Here is a 13,394-nt window from a genome sequence, read left to right on the forward strand (position 1 = left end):
GCTAATTGCACTGTTACTTTTAAGAGCAAAACAAGAAAACTAAGGACATCCTAAAAACCCAACAATGGGGAAATAAAGATAGCATTATACAAATAATATTTTTAAAAAATACCACCCATCCGTTAAAAATTATGTTGTAAAAGGCAATAGCAAGGAGAAATCACCACACTGTCTCCTAATAAATGAAAGACCAGGCTACAAAGTAATACTGCAGGATGATTCCAATATTGTAAAACAAAATTACTGAAAACACATACTTTAAAATATGAACAGCGATTTTCTTAATGTGACAGGATAATGGAAGATCATTTTTATCTTCTTCTTTGTTCTGCATCCTTCTAATTTTCCGTAGAGAACACGTGGGGAATTTTCACGATGGGGAAAGTAGCACCATAATGTGTTTCGGAATTTCCGCTTTCCTGGCCCATCCCCCACTAAGGTGCAGCGAGTAATGGATTGTAAGATTTGAAGTTAATTTCTTAGTTGATTTCTGTGATGCTTTCCATTCCTAAAATTATGACTGCGATATTCTATCCTTAGACTAGCTCTTTGCGCAGCCCACCTAAGGCATTTGCAAAGACAGATTCTTCCCAGATTCCGCAGCCCCCCACCTGCAGAGAGGGAGAAGACGCAGTCTCGAAAAATAAGGTTATTCTACCATCGTCAGGGGTGTGGGGGAGGGATGGACATTGTGAGATGAGGCCAGGAGAACCCTGCAGAGACCTAGAAACGATTTTTCTCTCCCCAAATATAATTAATCAATTATGTCCAAAGAAGTGGAATCAATATTTTTATAAATGAGACGTTCATACGCCAAGTAGGGATTGTGGCAATGGCCCCATCATCTTTCACCTGCTAATCCAACGTAAATTATGGGCTTTTTAGTTGATGTCTTGGGCATTGGCCCACTGAAGTTTTTTCCACTTGGGCATTCTGATCACGACTTTCTGATTCTCCTGCCCGTCCTCCCCCTGCCCGCCCTTCCCCCAGCAGATGCAATGTGCCAGGGTATCTTAATAGCCGATACACCACTAATAACAAAACCTGTCTTCACTGGCTGCCTTGTCTCCAGGGCCTTTGTAATATTGTTGCATTGATCTTCCCAGGACACAGGCAAATGATGTGTGGTTGGGGCCACTGGCAAGGCGTAGATAAATTGCACCTTGATTGAATCTTTTTAATGCAAGAAACATTTATTAAGTGCCTACTATGTACGGCAGCGACTGCGGGCACTAGAGCCACAGAGATAAATCCCAGAGTCACTGCCCTCCGGGGCTCACAATTTAGTGGAGGAGGCAAGCATGGAAATAAGTCTGCGCATAACATCATCGGGGGCTCTGGGTGTAGATCAGAGCAGGGCACTCTGGGAGCACCGAGAAAGAAGAATGCACTCTTCCCATAGTGACAAGGCTACCGTGCCCACAATTCTCAAGGGTGAGGAATTGCTCAGCAAGCCGATAAGGGTAAGAAAGTGTTCTGGTAAAAGAAGCAAAACCGAGAAAAGGAGTAGCACCTTCAAGGAACCCAATGAGGGAAGGTTCCAGAAAGGTGGAACTAGTGCAGGGCAAGCTGCATTCACCCTCCTTTTTTATAAACACTGTTGTTTTACCTACTCTGCACCCATCCGTCCTCCGGCACAGGTCCTCCGGTTTGCCGTGGGGCTCCACCCCTTCCTCTCCCCAATCCTGGTGAGGGTGATGGCACCCACTCCCATCATGGATTTCAGGGGTTCATGGGGAACACCGACCACGCTCACCCGGTGCTTCAGGCGGGGGTATACTTCAGCCCTGCAGAAGTGCTTCTGGGGTTTTTGATACAAGGCACTGTCCGTTATATCTCAATGAAACTAGAGACATTTAATTTTTTTTAATGTTTATTTATTCTTGAGGGAGAGAGAGAGAGAGAGAGAGAGCAGGGTAGGGGCAGAAATGGAAGGAGACACAGTCTGAAGTAGGCTCCAGGCCCTGAGCTGTCAGCACAGAGCCCGATGAGGGGCTCGAACCCACAAACCATAAGATCAAGACCTAAGCTGAAGCCAGATGCTCAACCGACTGAGCCATCCAGGTGTCCCTGGAAACATTTTTTTATTAAAAAAATTTTTAATTAAAAATTTAAAAAAGGGCTGCCTGGGTTGACCAGTTGGTTGAGCATCTGACTCCTGATTTTGGCTCAGGCCATGATCCCAGGGTCGTGGGATCGAGCCCCTATGTTGAGGTCTCCTCGAGCATGGAACCTGCTTAGGATTCTCTCTCTGTCTCCCTCTGCCCTTCCCCCCACTTCCATGCTCTCTCTCTTTCTCTAAAATAAATAAATAATAAGTGAATAAATGAAAATTAGAACAAAAATTAAAAGACAAAACAACCAATGTTGGCAAGGATGTGGAGAAAAAGGAACACTCGCACTGTTGGTGGGATCGGGCAAACTGGCACAGCCTCTGTGGAAAATGGGATAGAGATTCCTCAAAAAGTTAAAAATAGAACTACCCTGCTGCCATCCAGTAATCGTGCTACTGGGTATATACAGAAAAAATACAAAAATACTGACTTAATAGAATACATGCACTGTATCCCAATATTTATGGCAGCATTATGTGCAATAGTCAAATTATGGAAAGATTCCAAGTGTCTATTGACTGATAAGTGGATAAAGAAGTGAAGTACTACATATATGTACTATTATATACACTTATGATATATACACACACTGGAACATCACTGGAATATCATCAATATAAAAAAGAATGAAATCTTGCCGTTTGCACAACATGGATGGAGTTAGAAATATAAGTCAGTTGGAGAAAGACAAATACCATATGATTTCAGTCGCATGTGGAATTTAAGAAACAAACCAAAATTTTAAAAAAGAAAAAGGAAAAGAGAGAGACACACAAACCAAGAGAGAGACTCTTCACTACAGAGAACAGCTGGATGGTTCTAGAGGGGAGGTGGGGGGAGGAGGGGTGGAATGGGCAATGGGGGCTAAAGAGCACACCTACCATGATGGGCACTGGGTGATGTATGGAATTGCTGGATCTCTATAATGTACACCTTGAAACTAACGTAACACTATATGTTAACTACATTGGATTAAAATAAAAACAGAGTTTTAAAAATTGAAGAAAGAAAGAAAAAGAAAAAAAAGGAAGGGAAGGGAAAGGAAGGGAAGGGAAGGGAAGGGAACGAAAAAAGGCACCATCTTTCATCCGCGGTTCCTAAGCTGGTAGATTGAAAACCCAAAGCTCGCCAGCACCTAGGAAAGCCTGCCTGAGAAAGAAGCCAATACGGAGACCATTAAAGCCGAGAAAGGGACAGAACGGCGACCCTGGCGACATCATTTTGTGAACAACCACCACGACAAATCCTCTTTTGCTTCAATCAGTTTGCTCTTTGCTTTTTAATTACTTGCCGCTGTACTAAGTATCAGTGAGCGGATATACTACTCCAGGTATTTGAGAATTAGGCCTGTAGAAACAAGGCAAGTCACAGTTAGAGGGGGTCTCTGGGGTTACTTCAGATAGGAAGGCTGAGATCCACAGGTGTGGAGGGGCTTGCACCAGATCACTCGTAAGTTAGTCACAGGGCCTGGAAAGAATTAGGACCAGCGCCCACTGCCGTCCAGCTCCGGTGTCCTGTAGATGGTTAAGGGCAGCTACAATAACAATACCTAACACCGCACGCCAGGCGCTACCGGAAGCCCTTTCCCTACGTTAACTCACTTAATCCTCCGAACGGGTCTCTCAGGTAAGAGTCTTTGGGAGAAGTAAGGAATTGGGGGAACATTCCCAACCGTCTGAGCTCACCATCTGTAAGACCAAGGTGTGATGAGGGCTAGAGCTGAACTCAAGCCCAGCACAGAAGTTCCCTGGGGTCCTCTAGCTGGGAGACTGATGACGTGGAGCCTGCCTCAAATGATCAGGGGCTCGTGACTCTATCAGAGACTTGGGAGTCACTTTAGGGGTTTAGAGGATGGGGTCCCTGGAGGATATTAGGGCTCCACCCGAAATGTGCTGGGTTTACATCCTAGTTAAGGAAGTGAGAGCAGAAATGGAGCCAAGGCGCCAGGACTAACAAGTGATCCCGGCCACTGCCAGCACATCGCCATGGGTGAGCTTAAGTGCTGCTGCTTTGGCCCAGTCCCCAGAAAAGAGTTGGCTTGCCCACTTCATTATGGATAATGTATGCATTATGCATTATTATTGCCTACCACACACCACAGTGCTCATGAGAGCCCCCAGAAGGCCCCCCCACACTAGCTCTCATGCCGGTCGGGCTGCCGGCCTTTGCCAGCAGCTTCTCCTCCTCGACAAACCCTTCACAGCTTATCATAACAACTCATTTAGCTTTGTGTCCCAACCTGCCCCATGCCTCTTGACTGGAGACATATTTTAGACTTGCTTTTTGGCACTTCAATATTCTCTTTCAAATAGGACTTAGATATTTGCCCACTTGTCCTGTGGTGGCAAAGAAATGCATCTCCTATAAATTCTGAAAGAGTGGCAGAATCCATGAATGTGTAAATGAGGTTCCATGGTGTTTAGCAAGGGTCTGATACTTACTCTTCAGAATGATTGTTGTCTCGAATGAACTACTAGAGAGAGGGGGTGCATGGATGGATGAATGTGTGGGTGGATGGATGGGTGGATGGATGGATGGATGAATCAATGGATGAGTAGCAGAGTGGAAGGACAAATGGATAGATGGTGTATGCATAGAAAAAAAGCAAGAATCCTTGCCATTGTTTTACTTTTTAAGATTTCTGGGGACATCTGGGTGGCTCAGTTGGTTAAGCGTCTGACTGCTGACAGCTCAGAGCCTGGAGCCTACTTCAGATTTTGTCTCTGTCTCTCTCTGCTGCTTCCCCACTTGTGCACTGTCTCTCTCTCTCTCTTCTCAAAGATAAATAAACATTTAGAAAAGATTTTTTAAAAAATTTCTGGCATAGTGCACCATTTTGTTTTTGTTTTTTTTAAGAAATAGACTGTCTGTCCTCATGGAGTTTAAAGACCAGCAAGAGGGAGAGAGAGAGAATATAAATAAATAATTATCCTAGTAAGTAATTAATTTCAACTGCATAGGTGCTAAGAGGAACTTCAAGGTATTAGGGGAACATATAATAGTAGTCGAGGATGTCAGGTAAGTCCTCCCCAAATACATGTCAGGAAGCCAAGACCCAACATGCCGTGAGGAGCTGGCCTAGGAAAGGGGGATCAGGTTGGAAGGAAATGGGGGAGTTTTAGGCAAGAGATGGTCAGGCTGAAGTAGCGCGCCGGAGGCATGAAGGACCATGGCTTGATAGACTGAATGAAAGAACAAGAACGTAGGAAGGGCCAAGTGAGCAAAGCTTAAATGTCAAGAGAAGACAGTGGAAAGGTAAGTAAGACTGTAGGTCATGAAGCAGTTTGAATGTCAGATTAAGGATTTGGGACTTGCTTCTGCCTGAGTCAGTGAAGGGTTCGGCATAATCAGACCGAGAGCGTGCTGTGAGGAATAATAAGGAAGTCAGGACAAAGGGGTACAATGTGCTTCTGTTCATTGCCTCTCACAAGGTGAGCAAAGAAGGGAGATCTCCTCTACCGTTTCTGTGTTCTGTGTTCATCAGCCTCACAGGGCAGCGGTTTGGCCAAGGTGTGGCTGTTGATGGAATCTCCGTCTTCCCTTTAAGTAAGGTGAACAATTGCCCTTGTGTTTGAAAGACCCTCAACAAGTTGAGTGCTTACTCTGTGCTTAGCATTTGCTCAAAGCTTTACAGGTATTATCTCATTTAATACTCCCGGCATCCCCATGATTACGTTTGCCATGTTATCCACTTTATCAATGAAGAAATGGTAGTTGAGAAATGTCACTTATGGGTGGTCACACAAATCCAGGTATGTCTTTAAAATGTATGCTTTTTCCGCTAAGCTGCATTGACTATGAGTGTCTTCGCCTCATTCCTGAAGCCCTGGTCAAGAGAAGTCGGTCTCTTAGCCACTGCTTTTTTGCCAGGCATTGGGTTCAGAGAGCTGTTCATGAAGACTGGAAGGCATAAGTCAATGGGAAAGGCCCACAAGATTCTAAAGAGACCCTGACTCTATAGGCCTAACATAAAGTCTTTTGAACTAGTCATTAGGCTGGGCCCAATGCCTCACCTTACTGGATCCCATCCTTATTTGGCTCTCCCATCCCATTAGGCAGGCCATAAGTCCCCCATGCATGTTTTCCCCGACTTGGATACAGAACTTTCTGCTGTGAAGAGGGTCCAATGTCAGACACCAGTCCTCATCCAAAATAAGTCTCACTCACAGGTGAGGGTTGGCACCTTTCCTACATCCACTGCCTCCATCTTCATATGAATGGCTAAGACATGGCCTGCCCTGTGTCCAAATGAGAAAGGTCATCAGGGGGGCTAGCCTCATCCTGGGGCAGTGCCCCAGTCTAACTCATTGCCAGCCAACCATTGTGTACTTTCCTGTGGCAAGTGTGGACACATGACTTAAGTTGGCGGAGCAAAGGGAATGGCTGCAGTGATATCGGGGAGACAGGTTTTGCTCACTTCTGCTGGATACGAATAGAGAAGTATGTGGTCCACATGGCCACCAGCAGCCCTCAGATGAAGCCTGAACTATGGGGAACTGAGAAGAGACGCACTAAGAATCTGGGTCTTGAAGATGTCATGGAGCTGGTGAATTAATTCGATCAGCACCAAAACACATACTACCCCTGTAATTACTCTTTCAAGGGATAAAGAAATCTATTATTTGTGGCAATTGGTATTATTTTTTTCCTTTTATTTGGAGCTGCCAGCATCTTACTGATAATTCTCACACTTCTGTCTCCAGCTCAGAACTCTCTCATGAGTTCCAGGCTCTCCAGATAGCATCCCTCCGATCAGCGTAAGACATGTCGAAATAGCTCTTGTCCACAGAAACCAGCGAGGCTGCGGTTCTCAGCTTCCTACAGAAGGGCTCTGCTCATCGTCTCTGCTTCCAGATTCGTTCTCTTCTAGCTCCTTCCCAATGAACCATCTCATGCTTCCCCTGCTGCCAACCACCACCTCTCTGTCTTCCCACATCTGATTCCACCACTCGGCAAGATGTGGCTCAGTCGGTCACTCTCTCCTTCTTAAAAATACTTCTTTCATGATAGTTCTGGGACAACATTCTCCTGAATTTCCTCCTGCCTAGAGCCTCGCCATCTTGTCTTCTTCTCTGGTTTTGCCTCCTGCTTCCTAATGTGAGATGAAAAGCCCCAGGATTTGCTTCTCAGACCTCTTCTCTAGCTATGCTCCCTCCCAAAGTAAACTCACCAAGCCCTCTGTCTTTAAATACTACCATCAAGCTGACGGCTCCCAACATCCACCCAGAAGTCCAGACTTCTAATCACTGCCTGGGTGCTTCAGACCTAAGTTGACCAACAGGGGAGCTGAGCTGACGCCCACACCTACTTCCCTGGAAGACCTCCCCATCTCTCCATCTCTGCGGATGGCCCCTTCACTCTGCTGTTCAAGCCGGAAAGCCAAGACCCATCCTGACTCCTCTCTCTCCTTCACACCCCTCATGCCACACATGAGCACAAGGTCCTCTTGGCCGGACAGTGAACTATATATGCTTCCCATCAATCACCTCCAAAACCACCAACAATGTCTTCCATACCAGAACCTCTGTTTCCTTCTTCTCCCAGCAGCCAGAGTAATAGCCTTCTAAAGAGGTTAAAAAGTAAATCAATAAATATGAATCCTATCACCCATTTCTTCAAAGCCATCAATGATCACCCATCGCATTCAGATTAAAACCTATGGCCAAGGTACAGGCTCCACATCCTGGTCTCTGGCCACCCCCTCCAAGCCCATGGCCACCTCACTGTCCCTTTTGCCATCACTCCAAGAGTGTTTCCACCTCGGGTCCCTCTGCCTGGGATGCTCTTTCCCCAGATGTCAGCATGGCCATCGCCCTCCCGTCATGCAAGTCTTAAGTCAGATGCCACCTCCTTCAAGATGACTTCGCCAAGCCCAGCCCTGCCCTTCCTTCTCCGACCCCTTGCTCTGCCTTATTTTCCTTCCTCGCACTTATTGCTACCTGACATCGTGTTATAGTTCACTTGTCTGCGCTCTGCCACTGGCATGAGGGTCCCACGAGGACCTTGTGATCTACAACAGAGCCAGACACAGCATACACACTACGGTATCAATGGAAAGAGCACCCATCTTACTAAAGAGGATCTCTGCTTAGATGAGCCATCCCACGGGTGACCTGGACTTGATATGTCCCAAACTACCTCTCTAACTTGCCACACCACTGCTCTGCTCACAGCCTCTAGACCCTTCCTAGTTGTGCCATGCCATGGGCCTGTGGTTTCCACTCCCGACAGCCAGCCCGTGTGTTATTTTGTTGGGGGGAGGGGCGCACACAGACTGTGGGAAGCCTCTTTTCCTGTGTGCACATGGTGCCAGATGTACTCAGGAATAGTGTCCCCACTGGGGGCTGTCTTTCCCCAATGATTGACAGGTGCAGGTCTTGCCCCTGCATGGTAAGGACAGCTCTGGGGTGTGACCTGCACTGTGTCCAGGGTTCCCCTGCATGTCTGGGCCAGTTATCTGACTTCGCTACTCACCACACCATTGCCTGGCTTCCTTCCCCACCCCGTCCTTTGTTCCCACTTCTCTACCAGTGTGTCCTGAGAATTCCCTTCCTAATGAAACACTCTGCAGGAATCATCCTCTGACAAACAGCCTCTGTCTCCCAAACCCGTCCCTCCAGGCCCGCATCTCAGGAATGAAACCTACACCCACCCAGCAACCCAAGCAGACAGCCAGACCCTCCCCGCCCTCCCTCTCCATCTGACCCTGCCCAACATGCCCTCTCGTCGCGGCCACCGTCCCTTTTCGTCCGCTTGTGTCCATCCCCGCTCCCACGGCCCTCTTCAGCCTGGCCCCACAGACGTCCCTGGCCGATGGAAATGTGAGGGTCACAGAACACAAGCACTATGCAGATGGCGCTTTCTCTTCTTGCCAACAGAGCAGCCACAGCACAGCACTTCCAACTATCCCCAAGGATCAGGTCCGTGAGGTCACCTCCCAATTTCCTCACTGTCAGGCTTAACACCAATGACCCTCCCCACAGTTTACTGCAGGGTTCTGCCTTTACATTTTATTATACTAGAGGCCTCTTTGCCTGAGAAGAACCTATCAAGTACCCAGATCAGCCAGGCACTGGCGAGGCACTGGTGGTACGTGGATGGAAGCCATAGCTCTGGACCTCAGGAAGCCCATTGCATGAGGAAGGACACAGACATGCAAATACTTTCAATAAATCCATTCAAGCACCACATTAGCTCAGTCTGGGGACCACGTGGACCTGAGCTATATCACCTCCATCTTTAAATCCTTTGCACAGTGCCCAACACACAGTAGGCTTGTAACAAATGAATGGACTTTGCCTGGTGAGTCAAGTAGAAGTAATTCTAGACATGATGTTCTTGCTGGGCTTTGAAAAATTAGAAGAGAAGAAAAGGGCTTGCCAGGAGATGTCAGAGAATGTGTGACGGTACAGGGAAATGAAAGAATGGGGGTGGGGGGTTGAGGAAAAAGAAAATTGCACAGAATATCTGGAGAATCACATGCACAATGAAGAGTAGCTATGTTGGGTTAGAACCAGTAGGGAAAGAATGTGACTACAAAGTTCATGAGTCTGGACTGAATCTTATGGTAAGAGGGAGCCCTGGAAGGTTATTGAGCTCCACCGCTAAGGAGGAGGGAAGCAAAAGTGTTAGAGTCTGTAGCAGTCTCTACTCTTATAAATGATTCAGTAAAAGTCACTTGGTTGCTCATAGCCTTTAAGCCTCAATATCTGTACCCCTAGTTCTATGTTCTATTCTGACAGTATGCCCTTAACAATCCATCCTGTAAGCCATCGCCAACATTGGCCATCACTGAGTGAAGTCATTTGGCCAACTGTCTTGTCCCAGTAGACACGAAATGGGTCCTGCTCTCAGATCAGACCAAGCCAGGATACTCAGCTTCAGGAGACAAATGTGTATGTGTGTGTGTGTGTGTGTGTGTGTGTGTGTGTGTGTGTGTGTGCACGCGTGCATGAGCATGCGCATGCGAATTTATGTATGCGTGTGACGTGTGACCATCTACTTGGATCTGTGTGAGAGTCCAAGGATGAGTTTGGGGTGATCGAGTGCATATGCATGTGAATTGGCATGTGTGTGCATTTGCCTGGATGTGTTGCATTTTTTGAATGTGTGTGTTTGTGCATAGAGTTTAGAACATGTGTGTTTGCATGTGGACACGTGCGTGCACACCTATTTGTGCCGGTGTGGACATGTGCCCATGTTAGAGGCATGTCTGTATGTGCAAGTCTCCACACATGATATGCACATCTTCAACCTGGCGTGTGTGGCATGCAAGGCGCCCGGAGCCTGCTTTGTGCCAGAGCCGGCTCCGCTCCTTCCCGCTGCCTGGCTCCCCATTGCTCATTAACGCAGTCTGCAGCGGTTACGCCCATGGCAATGGGCCTCTGTGGAGAGTGTTAAATATCGCAACTGTTTATTGCTTAATATTTTTCATGCTAATGGCAGACTAATTCACAGAGATTCGGGGCAGTGTATAAAACACCTTCTGCTGACTGCTCATTTCATGCCAAGGAAGGACTTGGCAACCAGCAGCCCCTGCCCCAGGCCTCTCTGACTCCGTTTGTGATGCCACACCTCCCATTTGGTCTTCCCTGAATTAATTTGCAGCCCAGCCCAGCAAACAGCAGTATTTTGCATTTCTCTGCTGAGTGGGTGGTAGGGAAGAGAAAGCTGTGAGGTCAGTGTCCTCAGCCCTGGAGAAGTCAATTCCAAGAGGGGAAAAGGGAGACAGGACCAGAAAAGAATCTGACAATGACCGAGATCAAACCATGTCCGTGTTTTGATTGGCCGTACTCTGGTACCACAGCCCTGGCAAAAGCCCTCCTAGCAATCACCAATGAAAAAGCATGTACCTCTCACATGGGAAGCCTCTGACAGCCACCATTTATTTTCTGGGCATTTACTCTTTGCCGGCAGTGCGCCAAGCTTTCTACAAGAATTTTCTCATTGAATCTTCAGCACTAACTCTTTTAGGCAAATAGTCATGTCTTCATTTCACTGATAAAGAGCCTGAAGTTCTGGGCAGTTTAAATGGCAATAGCAGTCAGAACCAATCAGCTAGTAAATGACAAAATCAGGAGTCCCGCCCTGGGCTTTTTGACTCCACATTCCAAGCCCATTACCAATATTCTGCGCTGCAGAGAGGGTATGACTAAGTCCAAAATGATCCCACAGATGGGTTTCATGTGGCTCACAGAGTGGTTTTTCTTTTATCCTTTTTGTTAATTGCCAATATTTAAAAATTGGAAGCTTACTTACAAAAATCAAATTCCGATCTTTCTTTAAAAGTTGAATCAGGGGCGCCTGGGAGGCTCAGTCGGTTAAGAATCCAACTTCGACTCAGGTCATGATCTCGCAGTTTGTGGGTTCGAGCCCTGCATCTGGGCTCTGTGCTGACAGCTCAGAGCCTGGAGCCTGCTTCCGATTCTGTGTCTCCCTCTCTCTCTCTGCTCCTCCTCTGCTCATTCCCTCCCAATCTCTCTCTCTCTCTCAAAAATTAATATTAAAAAAATTTTAATGGAATTATCTGGTGATGCTGAGCTCCCATTCCTGCTTGGTTTCAGCTGCTTCTTCTAGATGGTACGTGTATGCCAGTTTGCCACACTCCTCACTACTCTCTGTAACCACACACCAGCCCTCTCTAGTTATTTATACTACTCATCCAACACCTGCTGCATTCTTTAGATCTTTCCTGATGAGAAAATTTCTCTCCTTTTTTTTTTCAGGGAGGAAGAGTGTCCTAGAAATGATTATGTAGGTTCACATCATTAGACATTTGTTTATAGACCACTTTATGGTCGGGCCAATGTTTCCAGCGAGACAAGTGGTACAGCCAGAAAGGTGGGGCAGGGGTGAGTAACTCTTCGGAATATGGAGAGAGCAATTTGCGTAGGAAAATGTGCACGTATGCACATATATTTATAGCTTACGATTGTTCCTACATTCGGAATAAAAAGCATATAATTACATCTCATGTTGATGTGTAGATATTTTAAGGCCTTAGATCCTCTGGTAATTAAGCTGGAGTTAAAATGGCTAATGCTTGGGCACATTTGAAAAGCAGCTCCACGGGAATTCTTTGATAATTGATATCGAATCCTTTGGGTGGAAATCAGCAGACCCCGTGTGGGCCAGGCATGGTGGGGTCGACCAGAAAACCACAGCCATGGCAGCATCTTCTCTTGGTCAAGGCTAGAAGGTCACTCCATGGCAAGATGATGGATTTCCTGAGCTCAACAGCGAGGAGCATCTTGGGAGAAAAGGAGGGCTCTTGTGGCCTCAGCCTCCGGGGGTAAGAACGTTCCCAGGGGCCTGTGGCTGGAAGCTGGGAGACCCAAATGCCCACAGAGTCTAACGATAATGGCAGGAGCCGATACTCAGCTCAGCAATTGCTGTCATGCAGAAATGTGGCCCCACGGATGCCAAAGTTTCCCCCAGAAGCTTGCACTTAATACGAAATCCCCAAGTCGCTAAATGCTAACAAATAAAGTGCTCTTTGAGAAGTCTCTTGGTAACTTCTGATCTGGAAGAAATTAATATTAGCCCCAACTGTGCGTGAGGCACAAGCTAGGCACCTGGCGCCCAACGCTCACTGCTTTAAGCCATTCCTGAGGTCTGGCCCATGGTGAGGGCCACCAGGTCACCGTGGGCCAGACACTCTTCTCAGGACCGTGCACATATTAGGTCATTCAATCCACTAACCTTGGAGGATTAGCCTCTCTTTGTGACACAGCAGGAAACTGAGGCATAGGGAGGTTGAGTCACATTGCTAGCAAGGGGCAGAAGTGGGATTGGAACCCAAGGGCTGTGGGTCCCAATTGACCTCCCGCCGCCTCAGTGAATGTTCCTCTTGGAGGTCTGTCTGGGTACCGCCCCCATTTTATAGAAGGAGAAACTGAGGCCAGGGAAGAACAGCCCCTTGCCCAAGGTCAAGGTCTGTCTGATACCAGCAGGGGGGATGGGCTGGACCCCTGGCTTGCCTGAGGCAAGGGGGGGACAGCTGTCAGGAGTGAGGGAAAGATTTGTGAAAAGCCCAAATGTCATCTTTTTTTCTGATAAGAAAAAGGCTACTCTAGCTGTCAGACCAGAAGCTGCAACCTTTATGTTTACAAAGCACAAAGGGCAATTAGGTGAGACAAAATAAATCTTCCCGGGCCTCTGTCGATGGGCCTGTCTGGGGGCTGATGGACAGGACACATTACATCCGGGAGCCATAGGGCCTCTGACATTTCCTTGAGGCAGCACCGGATCATGAGGGCCCTGCTCTTAAAGCACCCTTGT

Source organism: Suricata suricatta, chromosome 8 (genome assembly GCF_006229205.1).
Source record: "Suricata suricatta isolate VVHF042 chromosome 8, meerkat_22Aug2017_6uvM2_HiC, whole genome shotgun sequence".
Classification (NCBI taxonomy): Eukaryota; Metazoa; Chordata; class Mammalia; order Carnivora; family Herpestidae; genus Suricata; species Suricata suricatta.